Source organism: Miniopterus natalensis, chromosome X, assembly GCF_054644295.1.
Source record: "Miniopterus natalensis isolate mMinNat1 chromosome X, mMinNat1.hap1, whole genome shotgun sequence".
NCBI classification, from domain to species: domain Eukaryota; kingdom Metazoa; phylum Chordata; class Mammalia; order Chiroptera; family Miniopteridae; genus Miniopterus; species Miniopterus natalensis.
In genome coordinates, this window is record NC_142103.1 from 25,056,587 (window position 1) to 25,074,622 (window position 18,036).

The window sequence follows — 18,036 nt, forward strand, 5'->3', positions numbered from 1 at the left end:
TGACAAACCCTCCTGCTTCAGCCCCTTGTGTGAAGCTAAAATTAACAATTTTCCCAACTGCAAACAAATGCAGTTGCTGAACCTGCATTCCCCTCTCTTGCTTCTGTTGCCACTGGGCTTCTGGGGGCTTCATCTCAGCTCCCTCCTCTCTCTCTGGCTCCTCTCACAGGGCTGATACCTCTGCACAAATTCAGGCCTGGATCAGAGGAAGGTCCCCAGTCATTCAGCAACTCCAGATGTGGGTCAAATACCTCCCAGCAACCATCCAACGTAACTTTTGGCTCCTCTCTTTGCTCTTTTGGTATCCAATATCGTTGGCTACCACTAAGTTTAGTAACTATGCTAATCCTGATTACCCAGGATATTTCAAGTTTCCTCTTCACTAGGGTCTTTTTACCACCTACCATCAATCCTTGTCCATCTGTGGAAAACAGCCTCTAAAATGGCCCTAATTACTTCTACCTCTTGATATTCACATCTTTGTGCCTACCCTCCCCCTGAGCGTGGCTGGACTTAGTGACTCACTTCTAATGAATAGAATATGGCAGAAGTGATGGAACATAACTTTCAAGATAAGGTTATAAAAAGATTGTGGCTTCTGCCTTGGGCTGGCCTGCTTTTGGTTGCATGTGCAAACACACTCTCTCACTCTCTGATCAATCATACTGGAGTAAGCAAGCTGTCATGTTGGGAGCAGCCAAATGGAGAGGCCCACATGGCATGGAAAAGAACTGAAACTCTTAAAGCCAGCCGACAACCAGAAGAATGAGTTGGTGGCAGATCTTTCAGTCACAGTGAAATCTTCAGATACTACAGCCCTGACCCACAGCTTGACCACAACCTCATGAGCAACCTTGAGCCAGAACCACCCAGCTAAGATGCATCCTGACTCCTGATCCACAGAAACTGTAAGATGAGAAATGTTTGTTATTTTAAATGGGTAACTTTTGGGATCATTTGTTACACAGCAATAAGTAACTAATATACCATCCTGTGTTCCATTCCCTCAAAGCTCTGCTTTATATGTGCTGACAATGGCTAATGACTTAATGTTCAAAACAATTTTTAAGCCAGATAAGAGGATACCTTAATTCAGTTAAAAATGCTTGAGTCTCTGGATTGCCACTAAAGAACAGTGGAAATTTTAGCTGTCAATAGAAAGTTAATGGAAGATTATCGGGGAAGTGTGCTCACACTTATTTTGCATACACTGGGTCCTGAGCCCTCACAATGTTCACAGATGATTAAATTGTGACCAGAATAACTCAAGGTTCATGGTAGTATCCTTACTGTACCCCCTCATACCAGTTTCCTCCTTGGGTAATGGTAACCAAACTTTATTGAGTACTAACTAAACATCAGAAACTGTTCTAAATACTTTGCAATGATTAACTCATTAAATATCCCCATTCTACATTGGATGAAACTGAGGCACAGAGGAGTTAAGTAACTTGTCCAAGTTCGCAGTCAGTAAGTGGCCGAGCTTACTTTGACCCCATGGTCATAACAATGTTCCCTAAGGGAGCCCACATGTACTGAGCAGAAGGAGGGATTCTGGTTACCAAAAGTTGTCAGGACCTCTTTTTTCTTTCCTTCTGTCTTCATTTCCTTGCTCAAAAATTGATAGCAGCTTCCCATTGCCTATTAGATCAAGTCCAAAGCACTCTTCATGATCCTTACCATAATTTGGCCCCCACCTACATATCTTTCTCTATTCTCCACCACATACCTTCTACTTTTAGCTACAATAATTCCCTGATTTCCCCCACCCATAAGCTATCTTCTTGACTTTGTCTTATCTGGAAACCCTCAATGTTTCTAATTGGAAACTACTAGGCGTGACATAGAAAGAGTTTTATAGTCAAGTCATCTGGAGAAATCCTGAAGACCCTTCCTCTTACAATGGTCATCTCAGATTCCAAGAAGACTATGATTCCTCTACTTGAGTGGAAGTGCATCTTTCAGTTTTGCCAGAATGGGGCCAATGTTACAAATGTAGTGGTCAAAGCTCTATGCCACACACTTTACCCAGACAAATCTCATCTCTCTTGAAATCCTTCCTAGTTCCTTTTGCCTGTGTGATTTCTCTGTCTGAGGCAGGAAGTGTGGACTTCCTTCAGGCTATTCAATTCTCAGCTCAACTGTCACCTCTGCAGAGAAGCCTTTTCTGACTGCTCCAACCGAAGCAGCTCTCTGTTACTCTACATCCCAGCCCCTTATTTCTTTCCTTCCTGGCACTTCAAAATAGAAGTAATGATGATTTATTTGTTTGCTTTTTAAGCATGTGTTCCCTTTAAAACAGATGCTCCACAAGGGCAAATATTTTGTCTATCTTGTTCACCATTGTGTCCCTAGTGCCTATAATAGGTATAGGCACATAGGAGGTACTCATTGAATATTTGTTCATTGAATGAAAAAGATGTTTCACCTATAAGTTCCTTTGTGTGTTTTTCCTTAGCTAGAGAACAAGTTTCCTAAGGACAAGGCCTATGTGATAGTCTTCAGTTTTCCATGGTATTTAGCATAACACTGGATGCAAGTAAATCCTAAGATCATACTTGTAGAGTAAAATTGTTGGGACATTTGTCCATGCCTCAGTTTTCTCATCCATTTAACCACACTACCCTGTCTTACTGAGCTGCCAAGGATGGGGAGATATGGGTGGGCATGCACTTTTTTATTGCATTATGTTCTAGTCTTGAACTTTCCAAAGGGGTGATCTGGGGGAGGTGGGAGTGTGGTTTTGGGGTGGGTTCTGAAGTTTCTGGGTAGTGGAGAAAGTCTTTGCAGGGGAGTAAGTAGAGTGACATCAAAAGGAAAGCTGGAAATGGCTATCCTGACAGGCATAAGCTGAAGCCCACATAAGAGAAAAAGAAATCTTGGTCCTGGAGTAAGAGGGGGCATTTGATATCCAAACATTTTGAGGCTTCAAAGCAAATTCTGAAGTCTCTGTATGAGTAGGAAAATGCACTATCACTGCAGGTGTCTGTGACCTGGTCTGGGAGAGGGAGAAGGAGAGAGAGGGAGAAGGAGAGAGAAGGGGGAGAGAAAGAGAAAGAGAGAGGGAGGGAGGGAGGGAGGGAGGGAGGGAGGGAGGGAGGGAGGGAGGGAGGGAGAACACTAGGGAGTGAAAACCTGGGGTCTTCATATCAAAAAATAGAAAGAATTTAGTGAGTGGGAAAAGCCCATTTCCTAACCTTAATGAAGTTAGGCAGAGGAATAAACTGCCTAGTGAGTGAGGTTGAGTCACTAGCATTAGAAGCATTCAAACTATGTGAGATCAGCTCCTAGGGAGGTTATCAGTACCAGGAAACCCTTCCGGGTACCAGGCAGTAGGGGAGGAGATAGGGGTTTAAATGGATCTATTGAAAAGCCTTTTGCAGAGTCAGTCCTTAGAGGCAACCACATGCATGTGCAACAGCACATACATACTCACACACTTGCACCCTTCATGGAAGTGACAACCCTGCTCCATCTGGTCTGTTTCATTGATGATGAAAGGGCTAGGACACTATAGAGATTTTATCCCTACTGACAAATCATTTCTGTAATCCCGATCTTCACCTGCAAAAGTCTAGGTGTTCCCTAGACCTCCTGTGTCAGGAAAGATTCAACACCTTGCAGATTTACCTACACATACAAAGGATATACACATAGGAGTCCCCCTTATCCACAGGAGCTATGTTGAAAGGTTTCACCCCAGTGGATGCCTGACACCATGGATAGTATCAAACTCTATATATCTTATGTTTTTTTCCTATAAATGCATACCTATGATAAAGTTTAATCTATAAATTAGGCATAGTAAGAGATTAACAACAATAACTAATAATAAAATAGAACAATTATAACAACACACTCTAATAAAAGTTTTTTGAATGTGATCTCTCTCAAAATATCTTATTGTACTGTATATACAGTGTGCATACACTAGACATAGGGATGATTCATGTCCCAGGTGGGATGGAGCAGGATGGTGTGAGATTTCTTCATCCTACCCAAACAGCATGCAATTTAAAAGTTATGAATTGTTTATTTCTGGAATTTTCCATTTAATATTTTTGGACTATGGTTGACCATAGGTAACTGAAACTACGGAAAGCAAAACCATGCATAAGAAGAGACTACTGTTTATACACATGTACTCTGTGTACTTTCTCTACACACACATTCCTTCTCCCTCTCTCTCTTTCTCTCCCCCTCTCTCCCTCCCCCTTCCAACCTGAGGCACTTTCAACAGATAAAAGCTGGACTCCTTCACTTTTATGTTGCTCTGGTTCCCAGAGGGCACCTTGCCATTCTGACCCTGAACTTCTCTTGGATTCTCCTGACAAAAGGTAGTTTTTCTGCCTCCAGAGGGTCTCTTTGGCATCTCCCCAAGGCCCAGTGATGGCATGTAAGTGCCCATTTCTGCTATGAGGGTGCAGAGAAAATACAGGCTTGCCTCAGGTCCTGCAGAAGAGGACATGTTATTATTATTATTTTTGTCTTTCCCCCCACCCCATCCTCTCATTCTTCCCTTTGGCAGCATAAAACTCAAAAGCCTCCAACCACTGAAGGGAAGAGGAAATAAGATCCATATGAAATGGGTCAATTAGTAGACTGAGAAATTGAAACTGCACCAGAGGCCCATGGAAGGAATGGAAAACAGCAGGCAGGGAATGAAAAGCCCCAGCTGAGAAGCTGGTGACCACACTTGCAGGGTCCTGGCTCAGCCAAAGCTGCTCCACTTTGCTCACTGTTGGCTCAGAGCTGGGAGCATAGCACCTACCAGAGCTGGTCAGTGGAAAAACTGTGAGGTAGGGGGAAGCTGGTCTCCAGCATCCCCTGTCTTGTTTCCCTCTCCATTTTGAGGTTACCCTATCCAACACTTCCAGTGCTTTCTCCCTGTTCCAAAAGTCTTGTACAGCTTCCCCACCACAAAATTCACCCATCATTATCTCATTTCTGCAGAACCTTGGGTACATCAAGTCATTTGTGCACCCAGGTTTGAAATGGTGGGTCATGGCTGAAAGCTAAGTTCTCCAAAGCTGTTGTGTGGATGTTAATAGATTGTATTTGAGGAGGAAAAGAGGATGGTGAGCTGTGATCAAATACATATTGGAGACCTTAAACAATGTTATCAGGTTTCTCTACTGTAAGACTTCTCAGAGCCTTTAATATGCTAATGTGCATTGTGAAGATCTAAGAGGGGGATATAGCATTCCTCAAACTTATTTGGTCACAGATTCTTTTTTTTTCTTTTTATAGAACAGCTTACAAGACTAGTGGTTTTTTAAATTATTGATTTTAGAGAGAGGAAGGGAGACAAATATTGATTTGTTGTTCCACTTATTTATGCATTCATTGGTTGATTCTTGTATGTGCCCTGACTGGGGATCAAACCCCACAACCTTGGTATATCAGAAGATGTTCTAACCAACTGAGCTACCTGGCCAGGGCCAGGACTAGTGTTTTATTTGATATATTTCTCCTCTCACATAACATAGTTGCATTTTCACAACAGTCTTTAATACCTACACCTAAAAGACTGACTGCGATAGTGTGAAAGTAGGCAGTCTTACAGTGGAGGCAGTGATGGTTAGACTGGATTAACCACCAGGCTATAAGGAATATATTTTTGATCACAGGACCCTGGAGGCATAGCTGTCTCATGTTACACATTATAAGTGATTGTCACTTACCAGTCTGCCTGCTCCTGTCCCATATAGTTCCAATACCTTTTAATATTTACCTTTTTGTGCTCTGTCTAGGTGACCAGTAGGGAGTGAATAGAGGAGAGCTCATCTCTCCAATATGTGTCTATTTCTTAAGTTGGCATACTCATTCATGTTTAAGAGCTGGTCCTTCCTGAAGCATTTGTGGCCTTGTTCTTTACTGATACCACCAGTTCCCCAAACTCCATATCTAAAGGCTACTAGGCTTGCTACATCAAGAAGGGCTAGCTGTGAGCTCCAGTCCTCTCTGGGTTTTCTCATATATGTGTGAGAGCCAAGCATTTCTTCACAGTGCACAGAATTTGGAAAATGAGGGCACTGGAGACAACTCAAGGGCTGTTCCCAGTCACACTGCTGTTCTACTAGCCTTCTAAATGGCCTGACCAGACAAGTACCCACAAGGGGCTTCCACTAGCTCCCATTGAAAGAACTGAGATGTTCTTCAATGTGGTGAGATGAGGGGTAGGCAGCAAGCTGCTCTTTTGAAAACAGTGACTTAGTCAGGTGAGGGTTAGTTATCTGAGAACAAGATATTTTCATCCATTCATTAAACTGAGAGCTCTCTGAAAGTGAGAACTGTGCAATATTAAGCTGTTCATAAGAGCACTGTATCCATTGTACTCTGTGCTGGTTAGAGCACCCTAGGAAGAATGTGACCAGTTCTGACCAGGAACCTTAAGAGGCACCTTCACAAATTGGAGTGTTAGAAGAGGAAAGTGACTAAGATGTTATAAGGTCAATAGGCTAAGGCCTCTTCTAGGTCTTGGACCACTGTTGAAAGCTATGAACCCTGAAGGAAGACATGTAGGTACACTTAGTCAACGTTTTACATATAATTCCAGGAAGTTTATGAACCTACAATTTAAGAAGCTCAGCTGTGGAATAATACCACAAAAGGAATCACTGAGCAAATTGGATAGATTTAGCAAAAATAGTAAAGTAAAATAGAAGTCAAAAGACAGATTTGAAACAAATGTGATAACTATACTCAGATACAGTCATGTGTCATATAACAATGTTTCAGTCATTGATGGACTGAATATATGACAGTGGTCCCATAAGATTATAGTGGAGCTGAAAAATTCCTATTGCCTAGTGATGTTGTAGCCATCATAACATCATAGCACAACATGTTACTTATGTGTTTGTGGTGATGCTGGGGTAATCACAAACCTACTGTTCTGCCAGTCATATAATAGTATAGCATATACAATTATATACAGTGTATAATACTTGATAACGATAATAAATGACTACATTATTGGTTTATATATTTACTATGCTATACTTTTAATCATTATTTTAGAGTATACTCTTCCTACGTATAAAAAAATGTTTACTGTAAAATAGTATGCAGTGTGATACAGGCAGTAGCCTCATACATCTTGTGTTTATGGTGTCTCTTGATTGCATCACTTTCTCTTGTGCTTGATTTAATCTCATGTCATTTTGTACAATAACATGCTATACAGGCTTTTAGCTTAGGAGATATAGGCTATGCCACGTAGCCAAGGTGTGTAGTAGGCTATACCACCTAGGTTTATGTAAGTACACTGTATGGTGTTTGCACAATAACACATTTCTCAGAATGTATCCCCATCATTAAGTGGCATATGACTGTATTTTAAAGGGGCTGCTAAGAGGAAGAAAAAGGAAAGAAGTTACTGAAAGACTGCTTTCATCTCAATATAAAAAAATGTTCTAACTAGACTTTTTCAACAATGGAATAAGCTAGCAAATGCCTCTTCTTAAGGAAGCAGCGAATGTCCTGCTGATGAAAGTTAAAAACTTGAGGAGGAGACTTAACTAGATGATCTTTAAGGACTGACCTTCCTTCTAACCTCACATTTCCTTCCACCCATGTGTTTGTTTCTGTCACTGAGATCTTTTCTTGTTTATCACAGACCAGAGTCACAATCTTGTTGACAAATAAACCCTCAAATGCAAGAGCAGATGGGAGTTGGCCTCAAGCTTAGGATTGCCTGACCCCCTCACGCCTCCATTTCTACCTTAAGTCATATACCTTACTAGCACCCTTACTAGGGCTCACAGTGTTTTCTTGGCACCAGCTAGTTAATCTAATAAACTAATCTGCACTAATAGGATCATGAATGCTAATGAATTAATATGTTACCTTCCCAAGTGACATATTTGCATTTTAACAGAGGTCTTCAGGAGATAATGCCTTAACTCAAAGGAGTGATTAATGTTGAAATTTCAGCTGTTTGGCAGTCTAGTAAAGGAAATACTTTTGGAAAGAGAACTTTTTCCCAGCCTTCACATCATACATACTATCTGCTAGAAGAGAAAAATACATGTCCCTGCCCTTGAGGGGTTTATAGTTTATAAAGCTGGGGAATTATAATGGCTGACATTTATTGAGCTTCCATGGAAGTGCTAAGCCCTGTGATAAGTGCTATATAAATGTTATCTTTGAGTCCTCACAATACCCCTCTGATGTAAGTATTTTTCAGATAAAAGGGTGGGGCCTCAGAGAGGTTAAGTAACTTAGTACCATATTTCACTGACTCTAGATATGAGAGGTAACATTTTCTTAGGTTTCTCTGAGGAAAAAAAAAAAAGATGCCACCAACTGAACTATAATGCACCATGGATTGTAAGAAGCATTCCAGTTTTAGAAATGTTAAAACTGTGTGTTCGAAATCATGAAATACATTAAATGGTAAGTGTGACTCCAGAGTATATACTTTGCCTAATATTGCTCACAGGACCCAGATGGGAACTAGCTGGGAAACACTTTCATATAATAATATAATTGCAAGCTCATATTGATATTTTAATAGAAAATGATTACACAAGGACTGAGAAAGTTGCACACTGAGTCTGAAGTCAATAGCAGCACATGTTGTTGGGGTCATGAACCTCAGTGGTGGAAAGAAACAAGGACAGGATTCAAGATAGGGGGTCTAGGCTGTGCAGGGCCTGGAGCTGAGGTGGGAGGATGGTAGGTAACAAATAACCTTCCATCTGGCACCCTTACATTAGGGAAGTTAGTTTTTGAGAGTATAGCACACTGGCTGGCTTGGGTCAAGTAAAGGGATTAATTAGGAAAACCATGAGAGAGACCTTAGTGAGATGGGAAAGAGAAGGAAAGTGAATTGGCAGATGGTTTTTGAAGGCCAGAGATTTCAATTTGATATGATGGGCAAAAGGGGGCAATTAGTGATTCTTGCAATTACATGCCAACATATTAGGAAAAGCTCATTCTGATGGCCAGAATGAAACAAAACTCTCAGTTCAAAGCCAGAGGCTTCCTTAGGGGAAAAAACAGCACTGTACAAGGGAATTGTGTCATCAGAGGCAGTAGAGTTCAAGGGCATTATGAACACTGAGCTCTCAGCTTTCTCTTGATATGCAGTCCCCTCTTGCCAATTGCATCCCTCACCTGGAAGAGGAAGTAGCAGAGCTGCAGCTACCCAGGCATGCACCCTTCTCCCCTCAGCAATGGGAGGGGGCAGTACAGACTGGATAATGTACAACTTATATCCCCTCCACCCACTACCAAGGGTTTGTTGAGTCCCTACAATGTGTCCATGTATCCAGCACTGTTCTGCATGACACATGGATCAAAGAGGCCCCTCAAGAACTCACTCCCTCACTGAGGAGAAAGGTGAATACAGAGGAAGTCAAAGCAATATGAGACAGTGTAATCAAATGCTAAAATGTGGTGGGGAAGTAGTCTGAATTCCAAATTGGAAAAAGGAGGATTGTGGGTGACTCTTCTTTTTCTTTATTTTTTTCTGTGTTCTCAGCTTTTAACTATGTATAAGTATTACTTTCATAGTCCGGGGAAAATTGTAATTTAAAAAAAGGAGGGCAGCCAATGAAGGCTAGAATGACTAGGAAAGGCTTCACAGAAGAGGCTGGACTTGAGCTTGTTAGAGGATGCAACAGAAGGATTTGCAGGGGTGGAGAAAAGGTGGCTACTGCAGGTTGGAGGATTAGCAGGAAGATGAGTACACAGAGAGAGGAGCAAGATCTTAGTGGGGTACAGCAGGGCAGGAAGAATAAGGCAACTAGTAGAGCTTGGGGGTCAGGACGAAATAGGTCAGAGAGGTTCAGCTGTTGTGGAAGGCAAGCCTCTTATAATGGAGAGAGGAATTTCTACTTGATATCTTAAGCAAAGGAGAGCTATTATAGGCTCTTGAGCAGGGAGGTGACATGATGAGAGATGTTTTAAGGAGATTCCTTTGGCAGCAGTGTTGAAGGATCACTTGGCGGGAAGGAGAAGGCAGCATGCACAGAGACCAGTCAGGAGGCTGCTGCAGTAATCCGGGCATGAGGTAATGAGAGCGTGGGTTATGATGACAGCAGAAGGAATGGTCAAGAAAGCATGGACTCATGAGGCACTTGTGACAGATGAACTGTCAAGACACGATGTTGACTGATAGAGGGTGGTTGACTGATTCCAAGGCTCAGTCCCTGGGCTATTGAGAGTCATGGTGTCACTAATAGAGACAGAGATTCAAAGAAGGGCTCAGGGCTACAGATCAGTTGGAGAGGTGTTCCTGAGTTTGGTTTTAGTTGTAGCAAATTTAAAGTGATGGTAAAATTCAAAGAGAAAATGTTCTTAAAGGTAATAATGAAATGGAACTGGGGTTCAGGTTAAAGGCCAGGTGTTGTCATTTACAGCAATCACCCAGAATTCTAAAGGAAGGCAAGCTGTATTTAGAGTGAGTGCGGAAACCTCTAGAAAGGAAAGAAAAAAAAGAGAAAGAAAAAAAGCAGACCTAACAGCCAATTCTGATTTGGACTTTGCAGGTGACAGACTCTAAACAGTGCAGCAACAGCAGGTTGGTAGGTCTGTTTAAAAAATCCCCCTCCTTTTTCTCTGTCAGCGAGTGATTTCCCTACATATTAGAAAGATTGCAGCTTGACTGTAGGTGACAAGATGAATATGGAACAATACTCACTTTGTTAATCATATCTGCATTCTTTGTGATTTCACTGATGGCAGCAACAGAAGCAGTGTGACACACAGCACCCTCACCAGCCCTGTGAGTGGGTCCTGCAAGATCTAGACATCTGGATCTGAAGCAAATCCTGTCAAAAATTAATTTCTGTATCTCAGTTTACCCCTGTGTCAACTGGAAAAGCATCTGTGACTTATTTGCTTTGGCCTGGGTTAGAAATGGGAAGATTAAGAGAACAGTTACTTAAGGGGAAAATCTGCAGGTGGAAGACAAAATTTGGGATAGATTCAGTGAGTGTAGATTACAGCACAGTTTCCAAACTGAGAGATCTTGACTCTTACCTGGTTGACTCTTAAGCCCATTGTCGCCACCATGCCCTCTTCTTTCAGCTTTCAATGGGCTTTTCCATGTGAAGGGTTGTAAATAGGACAACTGCCCTAGTCAGCCACTTGCAATTACTCTTCCCAATCCCCTACTTCCATAGGCATCGTCCACTTGAGACACCTGCCCACTACTCAGCCACCCTCTTAACCATCACTCCTACCTCAAACCAGCAACCAGAATACTAATCAGAATCCAGAAAAGAAATTTTCAGCAAGGAAATGCTGGAGATCACTGGTTGACAGACTATTATGCAGTGTGTGTGTGTATGTGCATACGGGCATGTTCATCCACCAGTCTAGCCATCTGTTCGTATTTTCCCAGTAAGTTTGGATCACAAGGAAAGATAGACCTGCTTGGGTGGTCCTACCCCCCCCCCCCAGCTGAGCTCCCTTGGTGGTTAGGAGCCCACAGCCTAGGAAGACTTATTCTCCACTCATTCATCTTTAGAAGGCTCATTCCCTCTCACAAGAGCCAGTAAGAAGAAGGGGGTTAAAATCTCACAAATATCCCTTCCAACCCAAATATGAGGCACTAGGCCCCGACACCTGCCCAGGGCCGAAACTCAGTGGGCTAGGCATGGAGGGGAAAGCTGGTGGGGGAAGCAAATGAACAGGCAGAGGCCTCTCCCATTACCCTCCCACCCACCTGTGGCCTCCTCCCTTTTTCTCATACCAGCTGTAACAACAGGACTCCAGCTGGCATTAAAGTGCTGTGGTAGCTCTTGCCATGACCTGGCACAGGTGTGACCTCCACTGGGATGTCCCAAGTGCTGAGAGGAGTTTTTAAACTGATTTTTTTGTTTATTTGTTAATCCTCACCCCAGGATACTTTTTCCATTGATTTTTAGATAGAGTAGGAGGGAGAGAGGGAAGGGGAGAGAGAGAGAGAGAGAGAGAAGCATCAATGTGAGAGACACATCAACTGGTTGCCTCCTGCATGCGCCCCCACTGGGGCTGGGGATCAAACCTGCAACCCAGGTATGCAGTCTTGACCAGGAATCAAACCTGTGATCCTTCAGTATACAGGCTGATGCCCTAACCACTGAGCCACACCGGCCAGGGCTTTAAACTGATTTTACCAGGGAAATTGAAAGCTGTCTCCTTGCTCTCAGCAGGTCTCATAGGACTTGAGAGCTTGAAGCAGAACACCCCCTGCCTCTAGCCTCCCTATTGGGGGTGTAGTACTCAGAACCCCAGTTTAGTTGTCATCTCAACGATACTGCAGCCAGATTCCCCATAGTTTATTCCTTCAGGTCCTGCCATTGAGGGCATTGAAGTTTCCAGTGCAAATCTACTTTACTTGGAATGGTTAACTGATTAATCCATTGTTGTCTTACTGCCAGTGAAATTGAGTCACATGAAGGCCCTGAGGGCAAGGGTCAAAGAATGTGTAAGTACTGAGGCTAAGAAGGAGGGAGCAGGTGAGACAAAAACAATTCAAGAGTACCTACTTGGTGGTTTACCATCCAGGACAATGCCTTAAGTGCCTTTTGGATCTGACCCTCATCTCTATGCCCACTGCCACCATCCTAATTATCTCTCACTTTAATTGCTATAGTATTTTACAAGCTGGTCTCAATTTCTCCTTATTCCAATCAAGTCTGCTTCCTAGCACATGGTTAACCATCTTAAAACACTTCACATTAATTGTCCAGCAGCCCTTCAGGATGTCCTCAAGTCGAAACCCCTCATGCTGACATCAAAGGCCCTTCAAATCAAGATACTCCTTACCCAGTAAGTCATTTTTCCCCACTGTGCCTCCAAACACCCCTCTCCTCTAATCAGACCTCCCTCTCACTCTTGCTTGATCATGCCATGACCATCTCCATTTCTGGCCATTTCCCTAACTATGCAATCCCCTTGGAAGCCTGCTTCTTTTCTAGTCAACAATCTCAATCTCACACATTATTTAAAATCTAACTCAAGTTCAACCTCTTCTAGGAAGCCTTCTCCCTCCATTCCAGCCATGCTGCTGGCTCTCTCTGTGCCCTGAACTCCTACAGTGCTTACTGTTTAGAATACATGATGTGGTATATAATTGTTTTCTAACTTGTTTTATTCTTAGTTGCTTCATATGAATAAGTATTATTTTTCTGCTAAATTATGAATTTCTAAAGAGCAGACCCTTTGCTCTTTCTTCCCTTCTCATCATAACATTGGTATTGGGCTAGATCCAGGAGCGCTCAATAGACTCCTGTTCCTTTGCCTTAACTCCAAAATTAAGAAAGAATGAGATGAATGGAGGCACTCTGAGGGTGTTTTCTATCTGTTCCCTCCCCTTTCTCAAAAGATGTTCCAGGTGGTTGAGGAGCTGAGGCTGCCAAGAAAAACCTAGCCAACCAATGGGGCTAGCCCGTTGGATCTCTAGTTTTCAGTACACTCCCACCTCCTAAGGCTTTCCCAGCGATCAATAATGCTGCTTAAGTGATCAATCTGAGACACAATGGGCTGTAGAGGCCAGTGTTTGATTAACTCAGAAAATAAATGTATTCTAGAAGAGACAGAGCAAGGAAGGAGGAGCAGAAAAGAAAGTAGGAAAAAAGGTGAGCTGGGGGGAGGTAGAGGGAGAGACTGTTATAACTGAGGATACATAGGATGGAGCTGACAGTAGTCTCACCTGATCTGATTCAACAGCTAAAGCAAGTTCTTACTGAGGCAGCTAAATAATCTTGGGGCTTTCTCAGAGCCCAGTGAATATACAGGGAGGGGCTAGAGAATCTTTGATCTTGGCAGAAACATTTTTGCCATTGTCCACTAAGTACCTAAGAAGCTGCAGTCTCTATATTGGATGAAGAAGTGGGTGTGGGATGGAGACTTCAGGGGACACAAAGAAAGGACTTGGGTCTTGAGCTATGCTAATTGGCTGGGTTTACAGAAATCCCATGCTCTGGCATTCTTTGGCCCTCCACCCAAGACTGGTGACTCTGATACCCATGATGATATGGATAGTTAGCTCATCTGCAAGGGTAATATCAGTATTACTTTCTCTCCATTCATTGGTGTACATACTATCCCTCCTCCCAAGGCTCTGGGGCAGGATATTTAATCATTTGGCAGTTATTTAAAAATAAAGATTTCTTTTCTGAAAATTTTCTGGAGGGCCCAAATTTCTATACCACTAATCATAATCTTTCTGGGAAAGATAGTGCTACCTGGAAAAACATAGTAGATGGCTCATTACTCTGAGAAAGTTCCTCTGTTAATATAACCGTGATTCCTGCTACTCTCATTAAAAACCCATTTTTCACAGATGATGGTATTATTATTCTCTCCATCATGCAGGCTCAAAGTCTCAAAATCATCTTTGACTCTTCTTGCTTCCTCGTCCCATTCATCCAATTGATAGATAAATCAGGGTTTCTTCTACCTCCAAAATCCACCCATCTCCTTATTTCTATCCCCATCCAGCCTCCTAGCTGGTCTTCATGCCTCCAGGATGGCCCCCTTTAAACCAATCTGCCAAAGGTGGGGAAAAAGAAAAAAGAACCTGAATCTAATCAATACTAAATCTAATTTCCACTCACAAGAGATACAAGGGATAGTGGGACAAGCTAAATGACAAGAGGAAGCAGAAAAAACAGAATGTGGGACAGTGCACAGAACAAGTAACCTGATTTCTCTAACAAGTCAAAGAGAGGGTACTGTTGAAAGGGCCTTAGGAGACATAATGACCAAATGTAATATATGGAGCTTTTTTGGATCTTGATTCAAACAAGCCAACTGTAAAGCATGTTTTAAGACAATTGAGGACATTTGACTATGGACTGGGTGGTGAATAATACAGAAGCATTATTGTTACTTTTGTTAGATGTATTAATGGTATTGTGGTTGTGTGAGAAAATGTTCAGTTTTTAAAAGATGCATAAAGAAGTATTGGTGAAATGCATGATTGATGTTTAAAATTTATTTTTAAACACTTCAGCAAATAAAAAAAGGCTAAATAAAGCAAATATGGCAAAGCTCTGATAATTACTTAATGTGGGTTATGGGTTAGTGTATGGCATTACTATACTGTTTTTCTGTTTGTTTGTTTGTTTTTTGAGAGATGTTCATAATTAAGAAGAAAAACAAAAGTCATCAACTATACGTAAGTCTACCTTCCTGCTTTATCTTCCACTCCTATCTCATTTCTCTTCTCTATAACACAGCTACCCTATGTCCTTGCTCAAGGGATTCCTGTCTGAACTTCATCCCTTCACTTACTCATTAATTCATTTGTTTACTCAACAACTATCTATTAAGGACCTCTAATATGCATTAGGCACTATAAATGCAAAGATGACTGAGATGAGACAAGGTGCCTCCTTCATGTTTATATTCTCCCCAGGAACTAGCACAGCACATTGCACATAACAGGTGCTCGATAAATGTTTATGGAACTGATACACAGGGAGATATGTGATAGAATCCCTATCTAACATGAACCAACAAGTATTTAATCCAACCCTATAAATGCTTATTGAACACCTACTATGTGCAACCCATTGTGTGCTATGGGGATAAAAAAGAAATGAAAATCAGCAGGCTCTTTCCTTCACTGAACTTCTAATGTAGATAAGGCATACACATATGAGAAGCTATATTTGTATGTGAAGAATTAATGATTCAACCAATAATAATGGGGTGAATCAGCAATGTACTTGCCAAATGTATTTTTGAGAAAATAAGTGTAGGAGTTCAGAGGAGGGAGAGAGATCATTTCAGTCTAGAATGATCAGAGAAGACGGTGATCAGAGGAGGTGAATTTGAATGTAGAGTTGAAGAACAGATACAGTATTATTGGATGCGAGAGGAGCTTAGAAAGAGAGGAGAGGGCATTCCTGGTGAGCAGAATGGCATGAGCAGATGCAAAAAATGTACAAAAGACAAGTTTAGGAGACCTTGAGGAAAAAAATTTGGCTGGCATAGAGGGTCCAGATAAGGCTGTGTTTCTCAAGTATACCAAGTACATTAGGGAACTTTATAAAATGCATGTTCCTTGACTATAGTTCCCAGACTGACTGAAGCAGAAGTTCAGATGGTGGGACCCATGAATCTGCATTTGAACAAGTTCCCCCAAGTGATTTTGAGACATTAAACTTTGACATTCCATGATGTGGACAAAGAGTAAGAAATGAAGTTGGAAGAATACATAGTGTTAGGCCCACTCAAGGAGAGCCTTGAATGCTTAGGCTAAGGAGGCTGAAATTTATTCCACAGGTAATTAGATATCACCCCTCAAATATGTTGATCAGAAGTGTCATGAATAAAAGATATTTAAGAGTATTAATCTGGCAAGTGTGTGTCTTGTGGACTGGAAAGGAAGGAGACTAGTACATTGTATACATGAGGTGGTAGCAGGGGGTTGGGTAGACCAGGGGGGAGTCAAAGATAGTTCTGAGGTTTCTAGTCTGGGAGACTATTAGTCTTGCATAACAGAGAGGTCAGAAGAGCAACCATCTTTGAGAGATAATGAGATGATTTGTGAATGCTTAGTCTGACATGATGGCAGACTGTCCAAGGGAAAATTTTCAGCAAGTAACTGAAAATATAGGACTGAAATATAGGAGAGGAATTAAATTTGGGCTAGAGAAGTGGGAATAGCCAGAAGAGGCCTAAGAGTGGGAAGCCCTAACAGCGGTTCCTGTCCTTGCCAACAGAGGAAGTGAAAAGCAAGAGGAACCAGAGAACACCCAGATTTGAGGGGTAGGAGGTAGAGCTAGCAAAACAGGGGAAAAAGGAGGGGTCACCAGGGTTTAAAGGGACCCAAATAGTACAACCAGGCAGAGAGTTCTTCAGTAAGCTAGGGATGGCTAGCAGTGTGGCTAATGCCAAAGTGAAGCTGAGGCTCTGAAAAGATCACTAGCTATGGCATCCATAACAGAGAAACCTGCTCATCTCATGTTTATCAACACAAATAGGCACACTGGTTCCTACATGTAACAAGCTGCCTCTCTCTCTCTTTCTCTCTCTCTCTCTCTCCCTCCCTCCCTCCCTCCTCCTTCCCTCTTTCTTTGTTCCCTCCCCTTGCCTCCAGTCTCCCCCCCCCCACACACACACACACACACTCACTCTGGTCACTGTGATTTCCCAGCTCATTTTGATTGCCCAGGGGAGTAAGGGCTAGTGTGCCACAGGGCTGTTCTCATTTCATTGAAGGATGGTGCCTTCAGAAAAGGGGATGCTGCCTGTTGTGGGTGAGAAATCATACAGAACTGCAAGATCTCTGCCATCTCCTTACCAGCTCAGCTGAGTGGGGACTGAAAAGGAGGGAAGATGACTGTGCTTCCCTTACCTTGCTCCCTCCCCTCCCCCTGTCCCCTAGGCCTCAGATTTCTCAGCAGAGCTGCAAGGTCCAGCCCATTTTGTGAGTCCTTTGTTTTGGCTGCTGATAATGCAAAAGAATGTTTTTCTCTCTGAATTTATGGTAAGAAGGAAAACAGAAGTCCTTGAGAGAAGAGCCAGAACAGAGTTTTCTGTTGCAAATGCTAATAGCTTTAAGGTCAGCCCACAGCTGAAGCTAACTTGAGTGTGCCTTTCTCCCAGGGACCTGTCTTAGCTAAGGGTCTTCACTCAGAATAGACGGGGACCTTCCAAGCCCTAGAAGTTTTTGCTAGGGCCTCTGTGAAGGCATGAGTCCCAGAAGTCAAGCTTGTCTTTATAAACCTCACTTCCCACTACTGGCTCTAAGTGTGTGTCTATATGTGTGTGTGTGTGTGTTTAGGTATTGTGTGTAATTTGTATGTGGGTGTGTGCAATTTGTGTGTGTGTGCATGTTTTATGTCTTCAAATCCTTCTTCTATTGCCTTTTGCTGCCCTCTCAGGGTGCTTTATCTAGTGCCCACAGAGCCCAATTATTTCTGCAGAATGGGGGCGGGTGGGTACAGAGTGCTTCTGTTATCCTGCATCCACCCATGCTTCCTCCAAGGGCTAAAGTGCAGACTACTGTAGTGGGGCAGTGCTGGACCAATGCTTCTCCTCCACCCATACCACCCTGAATCCCCTGTACTTACCCCTATACCC